This window comes from Bufo bufo, chromosome 11, assembly GCF_905171765.1.
Source record: "Bufo bufo chromosome 11, aBufBuf1.1, whole genome shotgun sequence".
NCBI classification, from domain to species: domain Eukaryota; kingdom Metazoa; phylum Chordata; class Amphibia; order Anura; family Bufonidae; genus Bufo; species Bufo bufo.
Window position 1 is genome coordinate 53,206,815 of NC_053399.1, and position 22,384 is coordinate 53,229,198.

The following is a 22,384-nucleotide window of genomic DNA, read 5'->3' on the forward strand; positions in this document are numbered from 1 at the left end:
CCGTCTGTACTAGTGACTGATGTCCCGGCCCAGAGGCAAGCCGCGACTCCTGCAGAGCGGACTACAGCTTCAGAGACAGCCACGATGACGTCACATTTCATTAGAGGTTCCCCCGCACCACCACGAGGCACTGGAACCGCGACATCAGGTAGGAGCAGCCACGCTCCCTGAGGCCCAGGCCCGGTCCGAAGCTGCCCCTGCATCATGCCCAGTGGTAGGCTCAAGTCAGCTCCGCCAAGCACACATTCTACTGCGGCGGAGGTGGCCGGAATTTCCACTCCGCCGCCCAGAGCTAACACCTCCAGAGCGGGACGCCTAATGTCACGGCCTATGGTGTGTTTAGTGATATTTTCCTTCACTTGGTTGCCCGTGACTACGTTTGGTGTTGTATGCATGTGGTGGCAGTGTCTCGGCCTTCTGGCTGATCCCCAGGACATGGTTGCCACACATGCCGTTGCTCGCGGCAACAGGTGAAGTGTGTGTTTATGTGTGTACTTCCCCTTTAAGTGGCCGTCTTCCCTTGCCATGTGTTGGAAGGGTTAAATTCCTTCCTAGTATGTGTGCACTGGGTGTGTCTGTGTGTGGGTGTGGCTACAGGGGCTATAAAGCCTCAGTGAAGATCAGTAGTCTGAGGGGTACTTCAGCCATGGCTAGCTGGAGTCATCCTCCTGTGATATACCATCTGCCAGTGAGGGCCACCCTTGTGGTCATAGCTTTATGTTACAAGATGTTATGAAGATGTTTGTTTGGTCTTTATTCTTTGCAGCTTATGGTCCTGGGTTCCTGTGTGATGTGTGGTGTGTGCTGTGTCCATTTGTGTTGTTGTGGACAGCAGCACTTGCACATGGGTTCCAGGCTTTGTGTCTGTGGCAGGTGAATGTTGTGTTTGTGGCATGTACCTGCCATTGCCATAAGTTGTATATGTTGCCCCTTCCATGTAGCTTGGCCAGTGAGACTCCTGTTCCTCCATATCCAGAAGGAACAGGTCATCTTACCCTGCTCTTAGTTTAGGGCCACCCTGAGGGCTAGCAGGGACTTCAAGGTTCCGGAGCATGAGCCCTCCTACCATCAATGTTGGCTCATGCAGCTAGGAGTCAGGGTCAGGGATGCGATAGGAGGTGACCTGCTCCCTAATTCTGTGGTCCTGGCCAAGTAGCGACCTATCATCTCCTGGCATCGCACGGCTGAGGGTTTTCCCCATCCTCAGCCGTGACAGTATGACCACAACGGCTCCTCACGTGGCATCACCTTCGGAAGAGGGTGCAACATGCATCGCCATCTTGTTATGGGGTGCATGCGCGTTCTCCGGAGGGAGAGCGTTAGGGGGTTGCACCGTTTACGGCGCGGTGTGTGGCTTTTCCCGGCCATTCCTTTCTCACCGTTCTCCGTGTTGGTGTCCCCTTGTTTGTCATTCCACTCCCCCCCCTCCCATTGTTTTTTGTGCCTCACCAACTTTCCCCCATTTGTTTTTAGGAGGGGCTTTGAGGAGTGGGAGTATCTGGCCTTCGGAAGAGGGCGCAGCATGTGGCGCCTGCCTCTTTCTGGCACACATGCTTATCCTCCGGAGGGAGGGTGAAAGGGGAACCCTGATACTGTGCAGTTCTCTGTGGCTGTTGCTGCAGTGTCTGTGAACTGGCACTAGTGGTTGGGTTTCTCCTCGTCCACGTCTCAGTGGTTCGCTCACTTATGTCGGTGTGGCTGGCTGCAGTCCTCGTTGGACTGGCTGTGTTGTATGCTGTGAGAGGATGCATGCTGGCAGCAACTTTGTGGGAACCGTGTGCTGAGAGTGGACGCAGTGTTCGGTACGGTCTCTTCAGGCTGTTTCTTTACTGGTCTCCGGTTCCTGTATGTTGCTCCGGAGCCTGGCAGTCGGCTCCTGGTTCCTGTGTGTTGTTCCAGGGGCTGGCAGCAGTCCTGGGGAGACACGCATGCTGACACTGATTCTGCTACCTTTTCCCTTCTCCCTTCCCTGTTTGGGGTCCCACACTGGTTTTCCCTTTTGTGTTGGTGAGGGGGCTTTGAGGGGTGAGAGTGTCACGGCCTATGGTGTGTTTAGTGACATTTTCCTTCACTTGGTTGCCCGTGACTACATTTGGTGTTGTATGCATGTGGTGGCAGTGTCTCGGCCTGCATGTGAAGTGTGTGTTTATGTGTGTACTTCCCCTTTAGGTGTCCGTCTTCCCTTGCCTTGTGTTGGAAGGGTTAACTTCCTTCCTAGTATCTGTGCACTGGGTGTGTCTGTGTGTGGGTGTGGCTACAGGGGCTATAAAGCCTCAGTGAAGATCAGTAGTCTGAGGGGTACTTCAGCCATGGCTAGCTGGAGTCATCCTCCTGTGATATACCATCTGCCAGTGAGGGCCACCCTTGTGGTCATAGCTTTATGTTACAAGATGTTATGAAGATGTTTGTTTGGTCTTTATTCTTTGCAGCTTATGGTCCTGGGTTCCTGTGTGATGTGTGGTGTGTGCTGTGTCCGTTTGTGTTGTTGTGGACAGCAGCACTTGCACATGGGTTCCAGGCTTTGTGTCTGTGGCAGGTGAATGTTGTGTTTGTGGCATGTACCTGCCATTGCCATAAGTTGTATATGTTCCCCCTTCCATGCAGCTTGGCCAGTGAGACTCCTGTTCCTCCATATCCAGAAGGAACAGGTCATCTTACCCTGCTCTTAGTTTAGGGCCACCCTGAGGGCTAGCAGGGACTTCAAGGTTCCGGAGCATGAGCCCTCCTACCATCAAGGTCGGCTCATGCAGCTAGGAGTCAGGGTCAGGGATGCGATAGGAGGTGACCTGCTCCCTAATTCTGTGGTCCTGGCCAAGTAGCGACCTACCATCTCCTGGCATCGCACGGCCGAGGGTTTTCCCCATCCTCAGCCGTGACACCTAAATCCTTAAGTCCCATTGGAAATCACTGCTCATGCCCAGACGGCCTGGGAATACAAATTGGTCATTGAGGAATGGGTCAAGCAGGTGTTAGAGGACCTCCGGCCTGGTGACCTAAAGCTCACCAGGTGCACTAGGACCGTACTCTGGTTCTCAGTGGAGAGAGGAGTTGGATTCCTGCAAGACAGTTACAGTGGGGAAGAAATATTTGTGGGCCGCCGCTCTGTCAAGCGCCACTACTTGCCCCAGGCCCGTCACAACCTGTACGCAGGGGATCAAGTGGAGTATACCCCCATGCGCTCCATCCAAGGCCTGTTTGCTGCCAGTGTGACCCTGCTGGCCAAACCTTTGTCCCCTGCAGTTACCCCAGAGTCCTGGCAGGAAGATCCAGGCTCTGCAGGGAGAGTTAGGTGTCTTCAAGAGACTCAAGATCGTAGGTTGCAGTTCAAGGAACAGCCTCAGCCAGAACCTGAACCACTCATCCCTGACCTGGCCGCACCACCAACACTACGGGTGGGCCAGATTAATAACTCTGTCTTAACATTTAACCCCAGAGTTCAACCATACATTTTGCCCTGGAAGCTGCCACAGGCACCCCCAGTTTGCCTTCCAGAATCCCTTCAGCCAGAGGTATTAACTACCTCTGCACCGGCTAGGGATCCCGGCTTGCAGCATGTCACAGCTGCATTCACCAGGCTGTCTGCACAGCCACCACCTAAGGACACCACCACAGGGCAGTGGCGTACTACTGCTGCTGCAACTCTGAGCTACCAAAGGCAAGAGCGCCCTCTAATGCGCTTCAGTAGCTCGAGCAGCGAGGAGGACCTGGACATCCTTCTCTAAAAATGCTCCTTTTCAAAAATAAAGGACTAATGGGAGCCACGTCGTGGACTGTTCCTGACTGGTGAGGACCCGTTGGCATTGTTTTAATGTTTTCCTTTACAGGTTGCCCTATTTCGTCCTCACTCTGATGGTCATGTGCAGTAAGGACTCCCCCCATCAACATTAGCCCCTGATGTCCAAGTTTACATTGTTTATCCCCTTTCTCAGGTTACTTGACAGCCTTATGGAACTACGGTTCTTAATATGCTGCTTTTAAGTGTTTTATATGACATTTTATACCGCCTAATGGATTACAATTAACTCTTTTATTCCTGTGGATTACAATTGACTTTTGCCTGTTTCCAGAGGATTCTACATCAAGTACTTGAAGTAAAAGGACTCAAGTCATATTTGAGCATATTATTGCACTAATAAATGCATAACGTATTTGCACAGTTTTTTCCAAAATGTTTACTGCAACGTTAAAAGCTTGCACCCAAAGAAAAGACTCAAACGTATACCGAAACTCTTTGTGATCTCTATGTGATATTCTTGCACAAATTTTGCATAAATGTTTACGTGTATTCTCTTCTAGGTGCCGCAATGTGACCCTCATGCACTTATTGTGAAATTGCACTTAACTTTTGCACTTAACCAGATATGTAGCAATTTACTCTTGTGTGCCTTGCTTTACAGCTCTTGTTCTCTCCCCCTTTATACGGACTGCCTATATGGACGCTTAATACTAATGGCCTACACCCGGTGTTATATACTCATAGGTACCCAGGGTAGGACCAAGTGGTAAGTCCTGCCAGGTCTAGTAACTATACGGGTGAACCCGCTGCTTCGGGAATGGTTAGAGGAGTTTTTGACCCCTCCTTCCCGCTTGTTATTTGTTCAGGATTGCTCCCATCCTGAGGTGTCTTTCAGGAGTTCCATGGGATTATCATACCCTCCTCCTGTGACTGCCAGAAGTGCATGGAGACGCTAATACCTCCCCTTCTGTGCCTTTGCCTAAGGTATGGTACCTCAAGCCTTAGAGCCTTTTAGCTACCCATAGTCACCATAGTGATCGTGCTATAAGCCTTATATTTTGACTTTGGTGCAGGGAAGGGAATACAGGATAAAGCCACCCTTCCATTTGCAGGCATTTCATTACATAATAGTGGGACTACAGAGTAAAGACACCCCCATGCTTTCTTTGGTGTTTACAGAGCTCAGAACACTTCAAAGTTAGGCAGTAGTGATTGCTTAGTGCAGACCTTTGGTTCACTGGTTATACCGAGAGGGAAACTGTTACTTAGGACACCCTACTCATGCGGGCAGGAACCTCAGGGTAGCCGTTATATGTTTTGTCTATGCATATCTTTATGTGTAATACATGTAGCACTTTGTACTTATTTGGGTACCCCAGAGCTGGTTCCTCCCCTCTTAAGCATAAGCCGAGTGCGGCTTAACTCGAAGTAAGGGGGAATGTAACACCCCAGAGTTGTGTTACTAAACTCATCTACCCCGCTACAATCTGTTAAAATCATTTACCTTGTCATCTTATGTAATTTTCCATTATATCCTCACAACTGTGCATTATAAGCCTTGTTAAATGTATATTGTTGTCATTCTTCATGTTCACCAGCAGGTGGCAGCAATGTTCTAGCAAGGAGCTAGGTTCAGTTTAGCACATCTAAGCTGGAATAGTTCATTCCAGTTTAGCTCCCCCTCTGTGAGCAGAGTGGGCTGTGGCCACATCCTGCCTCATGGGAGAGAAGGAAGTTAGAAGTAGTGTAGCCCACCCCCTGGTAGGGGTAGGGTGTGCATGTTAGGAGCACCCAGATAGAGGGAACCAAACCAGGATCTTGTCTCGGCTGAGACATTGATCATCATCCCCAGCCTGAGCCCTGCAGCCTCAGCTGGATGCCAAGCAAGCAGACAACTCCAGCTACAGGAAGAAAGCATACCCTGAGAAAATAACTGTGAGTAAAATCCACAATTACAAAAACAAAATGGCTGCACACCATTATATATACAAACAATAGAGCTAGGAAATGGGGGTCATTCTAGATAAAAGTGGTACAATACAGACTATAAATGAGTATACATGATTAATGGAGGCCCATCTACCAGGCTTCCGCGGAAGCCACCTTGACGCCTGGTAGATGGCCCCGACACGTATGTGCGCTAAGAGCTTTCATTATTCATGTATACTCATTTATAGTCGGTATTGTACCACTTTTATCTAGAATGACCCCCATTTCCTAGCTCTATTGTTTGTATATATAATGGTGTGCATTATTCATGTATAATCATTTATAGTCGGTATTGTACCACTTTTATCTAGAATGACCCCCATTTCCTAGCTCTATTGTTTGTATATATAATGGTGTGCAGCCATTTTGTTTTTGTAATTATGTTTGCCTCATGGATATGCACCTGTGATCCTGAAGGTTTTAGACTAAATTTTCTTGCAATGTGAGTAAAATCCAGAGACCCAGGAAGAAGCCATATTCCTCCTCAGCTAGTCAGTCCCCATACAGCAGAAGATAGAGAGTGCAGAAGCCAAATTCCTGCCACAGTATAGAGCTAACAAGCAGACGTCCTTTCCTGCAAGCACCAGGTGTCATGCCCCACTCTGACGATGTGCGGAGGTCATGTATTCACAGATTGAACATTGTCCTGTTCAGGGAATTCTATAGTAGAATGTGATCATAGACACAAGGATTCACAGTAATACCATCATTCTAAAATATAACTTTTAATATTTACGTAAAATATAGTCAATACACCCTTCAAATATATAGATAATAAATGATGAAAAAGAAAAAGAAAATAATAGTCTAGGGACAGATTGGTGTTGATTTGTACGATGTTAATGATCTGGTTAGTAGATGTTAATAAAACCTGCTAGGGGCAGTGGCCCTAGTCCTGACCCTAGTGTAGAAGCCCTACCTAATTACGGAATAGCCACCCCGATAGGGGCGATCCCGTCTCACGTGCCTCCTGGTGTCTCTAGTTAGCCCTCTCACGGGATAGATGTCTATCTAATGGGGGACCCCAGCGATGGACTGGCCATCGGGAGTACCGGGAGAATCCCGGTGGGCCGATCGAATTATGGGCCGGCCAGGGCCGCCATCAGGGGGGTAAAGCCGATACCCCAGTAAGGTACCCGGACCCCGGGGGGGCCCGGCCGGTCCCGAGCCATTTTAATTTTTTTGCTGTCAGTGTGTTAACTTTAAAATCAGCGCTCATCTCTTTACTATCTTACACTGACTCAGCTCCAGTAACAGCAGGCAGTGTGGGGGCGGCGCTCACTCACTGACGTCACACGCCTGCTCCTCCCACTAGGCGGCGCAGGCGCGTGACGTCAGTGAGTGAGCGCTGCCGCCCGCACTTGTTACTGGAGGCTGGAGGGAGCTGAATGTAAGGTAGTAAAGAGATGAGCGCTGTGTTAAAATTAAAGTTACTGTCTGCAGCCTGCAGGATACCGATTTTTTTAATGTATACTACTGTGAGTGGCGGGGAGGGGGATCTATGGATGACGGCACTGTTATAGGGAGGGGGATCCGTGGATGGCACTGTTATGGGGGGGGGGTCTGTCATGTGGATGACACTTATGGGGGGGGGGGGGTCTGTGGATGACACTTATGGGGGGGATCTGTGGATGGCACCATTATGGAGGGGGATCTGTGGATGACACTGTTATGGAGGGGGATCTGTGGATGACACTTATGGAGGGGGATCTGTGGATGACACTGTTATGGAGGGGGATCTGTGGAGGGCACCGTTATGGAAGGGGATCTGTGGATGGCACCGTTATGGAGGGGGATCTGTGGATGGCACCGTTATGGGGAATCTGTGGATGATACATACCGTATATAACATCTTATGCTATATGTGTCATCCACAGATCCACCCCATGACAATGTCATCCACAGATCCCCCTCCATAACAGTGTTCTGTGGATGACACTATTATGGGGGGGATCTGTGGATGACACTATTATGGGGGGGGATCTGTGGATGACACTGTTATGGGGGGGATCTGTGGATGACACTGTTATGGGGGGATCTGTGGATGACACTGTTATGGGGGATCTGTGGATGACACTGTTATGGAGGGGATCTGTGGATGACACTGTTATGGGGGGATCTGTGGATGACACTATTATGGGGGGATCTGTGGATGACTGTTATGGGGGGGATCTGTGGATGGCACTGTTATGGAGGGTATCTGTGAATGGCACTGTTATGGAGGGGTATCTGTGGATGACACATAGCATAAGATGCTATATACGGTATGTGTCATCCACAGATCCCCCTCTATAACAGTGCCATCCACAGATCCCCCCATAACAGTGCCATCCACAGATCCCCTCCATAACAGTGCCATCCACAGATCCTCTCCATAACAGTGCCATCCACAGATCCCCTCCATAACAGTGCCATCCACAGATCCCCTCAATAACAGTGCCATCCACAGATCCCCTCCATAACAGTGCCATCCACAGATCCCCTCCATAAAAGTGCTATTCACAGATCCCCTCCATAACAGTGCCATTCACAGATCCCCTCCATAACAGCGCCATTCACATGTTTTTTTTTGAGTGTGTTTGGGAAAAATAAAGTGGGCCGGTCTGGCTGAAGTCCAGGGCCACTTTATTGTCCCAGTCCATCCCTGGGGGACCCTATAGGTACGCCTGGGCAATTCTACACAAGAAAAATAATAAATGTATATAAATACCTAAAATAGGTGACAAACAGCACCCAATTACCAAATGTGATATATAAAAGGAATTAGATTATAGTTAGAGAAGTCAATTGTCCAATAAGGTCCCTACGCGTTTCGCCTGGTTGGTGTCAGGCTCATCAGGGGACATATTTGACAAGGAATACCTATCACCATGAAAAATTACAAATATTATTAAACATATATAAATTTATTTTCTTTTTTATATATTTTATATATTTCTCTATAAAGATATTCAGAGAAATATTGAAACATGTAGTAAAAATAGGCCAATAACTAGGAAATACTGATCAATCAATTTGATAAAATGATCAGGTCAGTTAGTGTTAGCAAAAGATGATAAATGAGTAAATGAACGGAACAGGTCTCAATACTGTTGGAGGAAACCCAAAAACCTTCACATACCTCTTGCTAATACATAATGGCCAGACTGAAATATACCACAACATATATCCAGGTATATAGCCCTCAGTCAATTATAGTAGGACTGTGCCTCAATAATCATACCAAGCCAGAAGTTATGCCAATAAGCGTTTCACATATAGGATACAAGTCCATATTAATGATATAACAATATTGACTTTTCAAATTATAACTACCGATCCACATCACAAAGATATATAGGGTCTGTTAAAACCATACATTTCTTGATGATTGAGGTGGTAAAAATGTCCAAAAGAGGTGGTGATTTGGATAAATTGTTAAAACAGAAAGAATCAAGGTGGATTTTTAGGTTAAATACTGTCACACCAGTTGGTTTAAATGAGTCTATAGACTTTGCGTGCTTCATATAAGACGTTCGATCTATCTTTTGGGATTATTATATTCCTTATATCATAACCAATATCAATCAGGGGACTAATTGTATCTTATTGTACCCCGAATATATATTATTGTTAATCACCCTTTAATTACTTATACTAGTTACAGAAACACTAAGTCACTAGTTCAATATATCGCAATAGATGTCTATTTAGGTATTTTGGCTGGCGACTGTTGCATATGTTTATTCACATGTGGCTGTATATATAAAAAAAATATATAGTAGGACATCTATATTAAAGCCTTACAGCCAGTGTCCCCTACGTGTCTGCTCTGCCTCTCTCTGATGGCTTTTACCTTCTGTCATCGGCCTAATCATGTGACCGGGCTGGTAAGATCAATCACATGACCGGCACAATGGTCACGTGCGTGCGTCTGATGACGGACGCTATTTGCTTCACCTCCCACTGAGGACTTTGTGTTAGCGTCTGACGTCAGACGCATCGTCATCACGTGATTTTCCCATGTGACCCGATACCCGGAAGTAGCATTTTAAAAGGTAGGAACGCCGGCAGTACCTCGCCGCTTCACCACCGGACGCCGGACCACGATGCTACCATTGCTACTAACATCTTGATTTGTGGAGACCACCACTGACCGTCTCAACTTCTAATGGGCATGCAAGTAGTATCGATGGAAACTATTTGATACCACGCAGCATCGCATATCTATCAGTGATGCTATATGAGAGAGAGAGGTCATGCGAAAGTATGTCGCCGAGAGTTTGGCAAAGGGTCATATTAGACCATCTAAGTCTCCAGTAGCTGTAGGTTTGTTCTTCGTGAAGAAGAAAGATGGATCACTGAGACCGTGTCTGGATTTCCGGGAGCTGAATCGTATTACAGTCCGGGATCCATATCCCCTGCCTTTGATCTCTGATCTTTTTGATCAGATTGTTGGAGCCAAGGTGTTCTCCAAGTTGGATTTGAGAGGAGCATACAATCTGATCAGGATCAAGGAGGATGATGAGTGAAAAACGGCCTTCAATACGCACGAGGGTCATTTTGAGAACCTGGTAATGCCTTTTGGGTTGACGAATGCGCCAGCGGTATTTCAGCGATTCGTCAATGATATTTTCCATCATTTGGTGGGGAGGTTAGTAGTAGTCTACCTAGATGACATTTTAATTTATTCTCCTGATCTGAAGACCCATCAGGATCATGTGAGACAGGTTTTGACGATCCTTCGGGAGAATAAGTTATACGCCAAATTGGAGAAATGTTTGTTTGCGGTGCAAGAGCTTCCATTTTTGGGATACATGCTTTCGGATTCTGGTTTTCGTATGGACCCCGAAAAGGTCCGGGCGGTTCTGGAGTGGGACCGACCGGAGAATCAGAAAGCTTTGATGCGATTTTTGGGGTTTACGAATTATTATAGAAAATTTATTTTGAATTATTCCACGCTAGTCAAACCTCTTAATGATATGACCAAGAAGGGCGCTGATGTCTCTGTCTGGTCGGATGAGGCATTGCAGGCCTTTTCGGCTATAAAGGAGCGTTTTGCGTCTGCTCCCATTCTGGTGCAGCCGGATGTTTCTCAGACATTCGTGGTCAAGGTTGATGCATCAGAGGTGGGGGTTGGGGTGGTGCTTTCGCAGGGTCCTTCTCCTGGCAAGTGGGTCCCGTGTGCCTTCTTCTCCAGGAAGCTCTCGGTCGCCGAGAGGAATTATGATGTTGGAGATAGGGAGTTGTTGGCGATCAAGTTGGCCTTTGAAGAATGGCGTCACTGGTTAGAGGGGGCTTCTCACCCCGTTACTGTGTATACAGACCATAAGAATTTGGCTTACCTGCAATCTGCCAAGCGTCTTAACCCTAGAAAGGCCAGATGGTCATTGTTTTTTACCAGGTTCAATTTCATGGTTACTTTTCGCCCAGGGGTCAAGAACGTCAAGGCAGATGCCTTGTCTCGCAGCTTCCCTGGGGGAGGTGATTCAGAAGATCCAGCGCCGATTTTGGCGGATGGAGTGGTGGTCTCCGCTCTGTACCCTGAATTGGAGATGGAGGTGTTGGGAGCTCAGGAGGGGGCTCCTGGTTCGTGTCCCCCAGGGAGGTTGTTTGTTCCTGAGGGCCTACGATGCAAGGTGTTCAAGGAACATCACGATACTGTTCTCGCTGGACATCCTGGTGGTAAGTCCACCTGTGATCTGGTGTCCCGGAGGTTCTGGTGGCCAGGTTTGCGTAAGAGTATTGAGAATTACTTGACAGCTTGTGAAACCTGCGCTCGGTCTAAGGTTGCTCATACTCGACCGCCTGGTTCACTTCTTCCATTGTCTATTCTATCTCGTCCTTGGACACATTTGTCCATGGACTTTATTACGGACCTACCGAGTTCCTCCGGGAGAACAGTGGTTTTGGTGGTAGTCGATCATTTCAGTAAAATGGCTCACTTTATACCACTAACAAGTCTGCCTAACACTAAGACTCTTCCGCAGATTTTTGTGGATAATATTGTTAAATTGCACAGTATTCCTTCGGATGTTGTCTCTGATAGGGGCACGCAGTTTGTCTCCAGGTTTTGGAGGGCGTTCTGCTCTCGACTTGGCATTCAACTTTCTTTCTCGTCGGCTTTTCATCCACAGTCGAATGGTCAGGCGGAGCGTACCAATCAAAACCTGGAGACCTACTTGAGGTGCTTTGTGGCTGAGAATCAGGAGGACTGGTCTTTATTCTTGCCCTTAGCAGAATTTGCATTGAATAACCATAGGCAGGAGTCCACGGGTAAGTCGCCATTTTTTGGCGCATACGGTTTCCATCCTCAGTTTGGTACCTTTTCTGGGTCTGGTTCCTCCGGGATGCCAGAGGAGGAGAGATTCTCTTCTGCCTTATCCTCTATCTGGCGGGGGATTCAAGGGAATTTGGAGAGGATGGGTGAGAGGTATAAACGAATGGCTGACAGGAGACGTGTGACTGGTCCGGACCTGGGTGTGGGTGATTTGGTGTGGTTGTCCACTAGGAATATCAAGTTGAGAGTGCCATCTTGGAAACTGGGTCCAAGATTTGTTGGTCCGTATAAGATTTCTGCTGTGATCAATCCTGTGGCATTTCGACTTGATCTGCCGCAGACTTGGAGGATCCACGATGTCTTCCACAAGTCTTTACTAAAAAAATATGTTAAACCGGTGGTACCATCGCCATTGCCTCCTCCTCCTGTTCTAGTCGAGGGAAACTTGGAGTTCGAGATCTCCAGGATTCTCGACTCGAGAGTTCTGCGGGGTTCCCTCCAGTACCTGGTTCACTGGAGGGGATACGGTCCTGAGGAGAGGATGTGGGTTCCGGCGTCAGATGTCAACGCCAGCCGTCTGGTGAGGGCCTTTCATAGGTCCCATCCGGATAAGGTTGGTCCAGGGTGTCCGGAGGTCACCCGTAGAAGGGGGGGGTACTGTCATGCCCCACTCTGACGATGTGCGGAGGTCAGCCAGGATTGCAGCACGAGTCTACAGGGAGTGCAGAATTATTAGGCAAGTTGTATTTTTGAGGATTAATTTTATTATTGAACAACAACCATGTTCTCAATGAACCCAAAAAACTCATTAATATCAAAGCTGAATATTTTTGGAAGTAGTTTTTAGTTTGTTTTTAGTTTTAGCTATTTTAGGGGGATATCTGTGTGTGCAGGTGACTATTACTGTGCATAATTATTAGGCAACTTAACAAAAAACAAATATATACCCATTTCAATTATTTATTTTTACCAGTGAAACCAATATAACATCTCAACATTCACAAATATAAATTTCTGACATTCAAAAACAAAAACAAATCAGTGACCAATATAGCCACCTTTCTTTGCAAGGACACTCAAAAGCCTGCCATCCATGGATTCTGTCAGTGTTTTGATCTGTTCACCATCAACATTGCGTGCAGCAGCAACCACAGCCTCCCAGACACTGTTCAGAGAGGTGTACTGTTTTCCCTCCTTGTAAATCTCACATTTGATGATGGACCACAGGTTCTCAATGGGGTTCAGATCAGGTGAACAAGGAGGCCATGTCATTAGATTTTCTTCTTTTATACCCTTTCTTGCCAGCCACGCTGTGGAGTACTTGGACGCGTGTGATGGAGCATTGTCCTGCATGAAAATGTTTTTCTTGAAGGATGCAGACTTCTTCCTGTACCACTGCTTGAAGAAGGTGTCTTCCAGAAACTGGCAGTAGGACTGGGAGTTGAGCTTGACTCCATCCTCAACCCGAAAAGGCCCCACAAGCTCATCTTTGATGATACCAGCCCAAACCAGTACTCCACCTCCACCTTGCTGGCGTCTGAGTCGGACTGGAGCTCTCTGCCCTTTACCAATCCAGCCACGGGCCCATCCATCTGGCCCATCAAGACTCACTCTCATTTCATCAGTCCATAAAACCTTAGAAAAATCAGTCTTGAGATATTTCTTGGCCCAGTCTTGACGTTTCAGCTTGTGTGTCTTGTTCAGTGGTGGTCGTCTTTCCGCCTTTCTTACCTTGGCCATGTCTCTGAGTATTGCACACCTTGTGCTTTTGGGCACTCCAGTGATGTTGCAGCTCTGAAATATGGCCAAACTGGTGGCAAGTGGCATCTTGGCAGCTGCACGCTTGACTTTTCTCAGTTCATGGGCAGTTATTTTGCGCCTTGGTTTTTCCACACGCTTCTTGCGACCCTGTTGACTATTTTGAATGAAACGCTTGATTGTTCGATGATCACGCTTCAGAAGCTTTGCAATTTTAAGAGTGCTGCATCCCTCTGCAAGATATCTCACTATTTTTGACTTTTCTGAGCCTGTCAAGTCCTTCTTTTGACCCATTTTGCCAAAGGAAAGGAAGTTGCCTAATAATTATGCACACCTAATATAGGGTGTTGATGTCATTAGACCACACCCCTTCTCATTACAGAGATGCACATCACCTAATATGCTTAATTGGTAGTAGGCTTTCGAGCCTATACAGCTTGGAGTAAGACAACATGCATAAAGAGGATGATGTGGTCAAAATACTCATTTGCCTAATAATTCTGCACTCCCTGTAGTATTTGTTTTGATGCTGTGCTGGATCCGCCTCGCATCAGGTGCACTGGGTGGAGTCATTAGTTTAAATGGTCTCCAGCTAAGTGCTCTGAGCGGATTATACTGTTCATTATGGTCTGGAAGTTTGGAGGGAAGGTTGGCTGTTTGTTCCTGCTCTCAGCAGATAAGTGTCTTTTCGTTTGGTTGTTTATGTCACCTATCCCATCTAGGTTCTGTGCGAGCAGGCTGCTCCTTTCTCCCCACTTCACCATCTCAGGAAGTTCAGGGTTCTGTTAGTATAGGCTGGAGGACACAGCAAATCTACCTTCAAGGTTTGTCTGTGGGCTGAGCATTGCAGGGAAAGAGGTCAGGGATAAAGTCCCCCTGTCTCTCGTCCAGAGTCTGGTTGGTGTGTTATCTGTTAAACTGTGCACGTCCGCCGTGACACCAGGTTGAAAGAGCAAAAGATAAATTCCTGCCAACCTTTGCCAATACCTGCTGGGACCTAAGACTAAAGCTGTATCTTGCTTGGATGAAAGTTACAATCAGTAAAGACAAGTATGAACTTTACCAAGGGTCTGGATCTCCATTTCTGCTGCAAATCCCTCTATTACTCCTACTAGCACTAGACTCATTTTATTGCAAGTGAGCCAGGATCCAGGAGTCCAGCCGTACCCAGGTAGGAGACACCGTTGACACCATTACTACTACCATACAGAGACATTACACCACTCTGGCATTCCAAATCTGGGACGTGAGTTACAACACCTTAAAGGGCCCTGTGATTGTACCCTGCGCACGCTGCAATTGGCGTCATGAACAAAACTATAGACAATCATCTACACCTGACCCGGCCATTGCATAATTTGGGGTCAGAGTGCATACCTCAGTCTAGCTCACAGCATATGCATGCAGCTAATAATAAGCATTTCTGAAGGGGTTTTCCAAGATCTTTTTACTGATGACCAATCCTCTGGAGAGGTCATCATAATCTGATTGGTGGGGGTCTGATACCCAGGACCTCCACCAATCAGCTGTTTGAAAAGACATTGGCACTCGTAGTAGTGTCATGGCCTTTTTGTAGCTTTGCCTAGGCCAAGTGATGTCACATTCATTGGTCACATGGACTAGGCTTAGCTCAGCCCCATTGAAGTATGCAGCAATACCAAGCACAGACACTATACAATGAACAGCGCTGTGCTTGGTGAGCTAAGAGAAGGCAGAGGCTCCTTCTCAAACAGCTGATTGGTGGGAGTCTCAGAAAACCTCTTTAAACTATCGGCACTGATGTCTGATAGTTTAATATGAATTAATCATGCAAGGCCCCTGACCTGCATGCCAGGGCTGTGCTGGGAACCTAACCACTGATGGAGGGCTCTGTCCATCAGCAGCCTCCATTCACAGCCTCCATTCACTCATACTGGCCGCCCCCATTATGTGAATGGTGGCCACTGTTGGACAGAATCCTCCATCAATGACCGTGTTCTGAGTGTAGCGCCAGCATGCAAGTCAGGGGACCTGCGTGTGAATCAGAATTATTCATGTTAAACTATCAGACATCACTGGTGATAGTTTAATAAAGCCTATTACTAACTGCATGTACCAGCCCATGTGTAGATAGTGATATAAACTGGCTAGCCCCTCTCATTTCAATAGCCAATGTGTAATTCTTCCTTTCGACTATGGGGGTGCTACAGATGAATTGATGACTTGCTGGCAGGCTCCACCACAGATAACAGCTGACCTCTTGGAAAAAACTGTGATTGGCTTATTTTCTGGGGACTATTAAGATAAAAAAGGACTGTGGTTAAATTTTTTTATGATGAAATGCTCTTTTGTCAGGCATGTAGCATAGGGAAAGCAGGTTACTTCCACACTTTTAGAACAAGTTTTTGCTGCATTTTGACTGTTGTAACTCACCACAGTGTCCAGGTTGATGTTCTAGTGAAGAAAAGCAAAGCAAAGCAGGCCAACTTTACAGTATAACATAAAGGAGAATCCCAGCACTCGCAGACTGCTAACCTCTTCTTTCATTCATGGTAGAATAAAGGATGCTTTCTGGCCTTTGTCAGAGGCTGTTTGTTATAGTATTGGAAAAAGTATTGCCGAGGTCTTCAAGTAAAATAATTTGAAGAAAATCCCATTAACACATCGTGGTAAATAAATACAGTTTTTGGTAGGCCTAAAAAAAAGCAAGCAAGCCCATGTTATAGTTATACAGCTAATGTTCGGGGACACATACCACCCAACTTTTTGGAAGATTAAAGACGGACACTTACATATCATTGTATGCAGGGCTTTTTTTCTCAGAGAAAAGGTGGTGGAACTCACCCCCCCCCTCCCCTGGCCACGCCCCTACCCACCCCTAGGACCGCCCCCTACCTGCCCCTAAGACCGCCCCCCTACCCACCCCTAGGACCGCCCCCTCTACCCAACCCTAGGACCGCAAGTAAAATTTGGGGGGGGGGGGGTATAAAAGTCCAGCCCAGCAAAGAAACCCCCCAGATGGGGATGGCACTGTTAATGGGGGATCTGGGGATGGCACTGTTATGGGGTGGAGGATCTGGGGATGGCATCCACAGATCCCCCATCCTATAACAGTGCCATCCACAGACCCCCCCCATCCTATAACAGTGCCATCCACAGACCCCCCCACCCCATAACAGTGCCATCCACAGACCCCCGCCACTCCATAACAGTGCCATCCACAAACCCCCCCCACCCCATAACAGTGCCATCCACAGACCCCCCCACCCCATAACAGTGCCATCCACAGACCCCCCCACCCCATAACAGTGCCATCCACAGACCCCCCCTCCTTAACAGTGCCATCCACAGACCCCCCCACCCCATAACAGTGCCATCCACAAACCCCCCCACCCCATAACAGTGCCATCCACAGACCCCCCCCACACCATAACAGTGCCATCCAAAGACACCCACCCACCCCATAACAGTGCCATCCACAGACCCCCCACCCCATAACAGTGCCATCCACAGACCCCCCTTAACAGTGCCATCCACAGACCCCCCCACCCCATAACAGTGCCATCCACAGACCCCCCCACCCCATAACAGTGCCATCCACAGACCCCCCCCACCCCATAACAGTGCCATCCACAGACACCCACCCACCCCATAACAGTGCCATCCACAGACCCCCCACCCCATAACAGTGCCATCCACAGACCCCCCCACCCCATTACAGTGCCATCCACAGACCCCCCCACCCCATAACAGTGCCATCCACAAACCCCCCACCCCATAACAGTGCCATCCATAGACCCCCCCACCCCATAACAGTGCCATCCACAGACCCCCCACCCCATAACAGTGCCATCCACAGACCCCCCTTAACAGTGCCATCCACAGACCCCCCCACCCCATAACAGTGCCATCCACAGACCCCCCCACCCCATAACAGTGTCATCCACAGACCCCCCATTGCCGCTCCAGTAGAGACTTATAAAATGTGTAATTAAATGAATAATGATTCCTGCTGCCCCTCAGTAAGATAACTTTCAATATATTGTACTCACAGCCGGCTACTGTTAATGCAGGCGGCCGGGCAGACGAGCGGCAGCGTCACTGACTGACGTCACCAGCCTGGGCCGCCTGCTTCATTCATAAAGTAGGCGGTGCACGCACGTGACGTCAGTCAGTGACGCTGCCGCTCGTCTGCCCGGCCGCCTGCATTACGATAACAGTAGCCGGCTGTGAGTACAATATATTGAAAGTTATCTTACTGAGGGGCAGCAGGAATCATTATTCATTTAATTACACATTTTTTAAGTCTCTACTGGAGCTGGGGGCCGGAGCACAGTGAACGCACCGGCCCCCAGTTCCTCCTCCCAGTCCCTCCCCGCTAATACATCGCAGCCTGCGATGTCAAAAGGTGGCGGAACGCCGTTCCGGTGTGTTCTGCCAGAAAAAAAGCCCTGATTGTATGAGGTGGGTCATGGCTGCAGCCAGTGATTCACAGCATGTGCAGTCCATGGGACAGCTTTCTTATTGTGCTGGAATGCCCCTTTAAATATTAGCACAAAAATCATCTGATTATAGACAATTTAAAGGCTATGTACATCTTTGGAGGCAAATTTTTTATTAATGCATTGTACTCATTTTGAGCTAAAATATTTTTTAAATTGATCTTTATTAAAATAAATATGGTGTCCTTTTTTCTGTACAGAGCTGAGATGCTCTAGTAGCATCCTTTGGATTTAGTGTCTTTTCCGTCAGACCAGGAGCAGACAGACTCCTTATCTCTGCTTTCTGACCTCCTAAATACTCATTATAGCTCAGTTCTTACCTTACTGATAAGAATGTGGCCTAAATAAGTGTTTATGACCTCTCTGTTTTTTTGCAGCACTTCCTAAAGGGCCGGTGCGCGTCACTTCCTGGGTTTTATGGTTAGGTCATGAGACCTCGCTGACCAATCCTAGCCTTCATGCGCATATATAAGTGGCTCAGCCCCCTTCCCAGATGCCTCAGTGTCAAGGTCCTTGTGCTCTGCTAAAGCTCCTGATAACCACTTGTGTTCCTGTGTTCCTGACTCGTATTTGTGTTATTGGATTCTGCTACCCATCTGATCCCTGCCTGCTAGCCTTGACTCTCCTGTTGACGAACCGGATTGCCTGACCTGTACCTGTGCCACCTACCCTGACCTTTCGCCTGTCTGACTACACCTCTGCCTCATCCTTCAGTCTTGCACTGTTGCTCCTGGTAACGACTCCGCCTGCCTGACTACGCCTGTACTTCTGGTACCTTTCCCTGGTACCTCCTGGTCCACCTGGACCAGCTGCCTCGTGTGCCTATACTCCTGAAGCGGTAGCAACCTGGTGTTCCCCTCGGGAAAGTCTATCCCCACCATCAGGGGTACTATGAAGAATTGAGGGGTTCACTTAGACAACTCCCTTAGGCCTCTTTCACACTTGCGTTGTTGGGATCCGGCATGCACTTCCGTTGCCGGAGGTGCCCGCCGGATCCGGAAAAAACGCAAGTGTACTGAAAGCATTTGAAGACGGAACCGTCTTCCAAATGCTTTCAGTGTTACTATGGCACCCAGGACGCTATTAAAGTCCTGGTTGCCATAGTAGGAGCGGGGAGCAGGGGAGCGGTATACTTACAGTCCGTGCGGCTCCCGGGGCGCTCCAGAATGACGTCAGAGCGCCCCATGCGCATGGATGACGTGATCCATGCGATCACGTGATCCGTGCGCTTGGGGCGCCCTGACGTCACTCTGGAGCGCCCGGGGAGCCTCACGGACGGTAAGTATGCTGCTCCCCCGCTCCCCGCTACACTTTACCATGGCTGTCAGGACTTTAGCGTCCCGGCAGCCATGGTAACCATTCAGAAAAAGCTAAATGTCGGCTCCGGCAATGCGCCGAAACGACGTTTAGCTTAAGGCCGGATCCGGATCAATGCCTTCCAATGGGCATTAATTCCGGATCCGGCCTTGCGGCAAGTGTTCCGGATTTTTGGCCGGAGCAAAAAGCGTTCCGGAACTGAAGACATCCTGATGCATCCTGAACGGATTTCTCTCTATTCAGAATGCATTAGGATAATCCTGATCAGGATTCTTCCGGCATAGAGCCCCGACGACGGAAATCTATGCCGGAAGACAATAACGCAAGTGTGAAAGAGCCCTTAGAGGAAGTAGGACACGTGGTACAGTGGGTTCACACCCGCTGGTTCGTGACAACCAGCACAAGATAAGAGTGAAAATACCAGTAACATAACAGAGCTAAAAAAAAAAAAAACTGTTAACCCTTTGTGAAAACAGCTCAATATTTTTAACGAAGGCCGATTGAAAAAATTATTTTTAGCCAAAAATTAAGAACATGCAATCATAAAAGAAAATGCCTCAGAAGATGTACAAAGCCTTTAGGCTCAGTTCAGACCTGAGCGTTCTGAAAGGAGCGCTCTGTATGCGCGATTGTACTGGCGTTTACACAAGCGCGCATACAGAGACAAGCGTACACACAGTGTCGCGCGTTCCCGTACATAGCGCCCAAAAAAACGCTCCTGTACTTGTTTGAGCGTCGGGCGTTTTACAGCGCGATCGTACGCGCTGTAAAACGCCCAGGTGAGAACCATTCACATAGGGAAGCATTGGTTTCTCCTTGTTGAGCGTTTTACAGCGCGTAGGAACGCGCTGTAAAACGCTCAGGTCTGAACTGAGCCTTAAGGTCCAAATTGCACTAAATAAATTAAAATATGTAAGTAGATGTCTAATATAAAGGAGGACAAGTAGTTTCTGGAGCAGTTTAATAAATTTACTAATGCAGATTAATTTCCCAGGTCAAAGAGAGGCACCTTAAAGAACAAAAAATGACAGAGGGACTTTGGTCAAAAAGGAGAAACACGTGGGAGACATGGGCACATTTATGTGTAAACTAGCAGAAGGACCCGGCTTTGCACGGATATATTTAATCTATTTCATTAAATGTTTGTGTGTGTCGTTAAAAGATATCGACAGTATCCACTATAACAGTGACCTCCACAGCAGCCCGCCCCTTTAACAGTGACCTCAACAGCATCCCGCCCCCTTAACAGTGACCTCCACAGCGGCCGCCCCTTTATTAGCGACCTTCACAGTACCCTATTTCCACAACACCCCGTCCCCTTAACAGTGGCCTCTACTCAATCTGCCTCTTAACACTGACCTCCAAAGCAGGCTGTCCCCTTAACTGTGACCTCCACAGCAGCCTGCCCTTAGGGTGGCCAGAGGTCCGGTTTTAGGCCAGACAGTCCAGCTTTCAGACTCCCTGCCCTCCGTCCGGCACAGGGCCTGGATGGACACAGGGACACACTGTGCTGTCTGGGCATGAGCTGCAGGGAGAAAGTGACTCTCCCTCCCACCCCTGCAGCTGACAGAAGTTGATTTTTACCTTAATTTTTTCAATCCCGTTGGCTGCGGAGTGGGAGGATTTTGAGCGTGGCCGGAATGGCCACCCTACCTGCCCCCTGAACTGTGACCTCCACAGCACTCATCCTTAACAGTGTCATCCACAGCGCCCTGCTCCTTTAAAGCTAACCTGCAGCAGTGACAAAAAATGGCTTGGTTGTTATGGAAACCTGCTGTAAAACTGTGTGTATGTGGAGACTAAGGACCTGAGAGCTTCAATTGGCTGATAAGGGACATGTGACCATGTGTATGGCAGTTGGGATATGGAGAGAAAGACCTGCATGCTTCTATTGGTTAATGTAGGTCATTATACATACACTCAGCTTTATACACTTCTCAAAAAAATAAAGGGAACACAAAAATAACACATCCTAGATCTGAATTAATTAAATATTCTTCTGAAATACTTTGTTCTTTACATAGTTGAATGTGCTGACAACAAAATCACACAAAAATAAAAAAATGGAAATCAAAATTTTCAACCCATGGAGGTCTGGATTTGGAGTCACACTCAAAATTAAAGTGGAAAAACACACTACAGGCTGATCCAACTTTGATGTAATGTCCTTAAAACAAGTCAAAATGAGGCTCAGTAGTGTGTGTGTAGTGGCCTCACGGACTAAGCGTGGGCACTACACGAGGGTCAATTGGGGTGTGCGTGACTTCTCTTCACTTGGTATAGGAGTGTCATTTCCAATTGTGCATATTTTATGTAAATTGTAAAGTATTGTTTTTGTATTGTGCAATGTTTCCCTGTTATAGGCATTATCAGGCCTAGTCCCTGTAGTTAGTCATCCCAGACGCTAGAGGGAGCTAGAGTACCCCTAGTATAAGTAGTCAGGCCCCAGACAGGGAAGGGAGTTGAAGGTCAGGAGTCTGCAAAGACAAGCTGGAAGGCACCAGTCAGGGCCTTCTCCTGACATGTAACTAGACAGTCCAGGCTTCTAGTTGCCACCAGGAGACTAGTAGAGGGATCCTAGTCTACCTCCTGATCCAGAGAGCCATGGTTAGCTCAGAAGATCTAACCCAGGGGAAGAGGTTGCCTCCTGGGAGCAAACCTGTAGTTACCACCGAGTCGAGCAGAGCCAACAGGTCCAGCTGATACAAGTAAGCTGAAGGGCAGAGAGAATAGAGGTATGGAGCAAGAATGAGCACCTAAGGAGGATTATTTACCAAGGATAAAAGCCTACAATAAGGTATCTGGGCCTTGGGATTAAAGCCAGACAGGAATTTCGAAAGGAAC

At 47.9% G+C, this 22,384-nt stretch overlaps 1 long non-coding RNA gene across 1 annotated transcript in view; it reads right to left on the reverse strand.

Annotated features, from left to right (window-relative positions):
* The window catches only part of LOC120982005, a 50,257-nt gene extending 33,731 nt beyond the window's left edge, over positions 1–16,526 (reverse strand). The window contains exons 1-2 of the long non-coding RNA XR_005774823.1: positions 16,514–16,526; positions 16,155–16,416 (exon numbers count right to left, since the gene is read on the reverse strand). This is a non-coding gene — a long non-coding RNA (uncharacterized LOC120982005). The remainder of the gene's footprint in view (positions 1–16,154; positions 16,417–16,513) is intronic.
* Between the last annotated feature and the right edge of the window lie 5,858 nt (positions 16,527–22,384).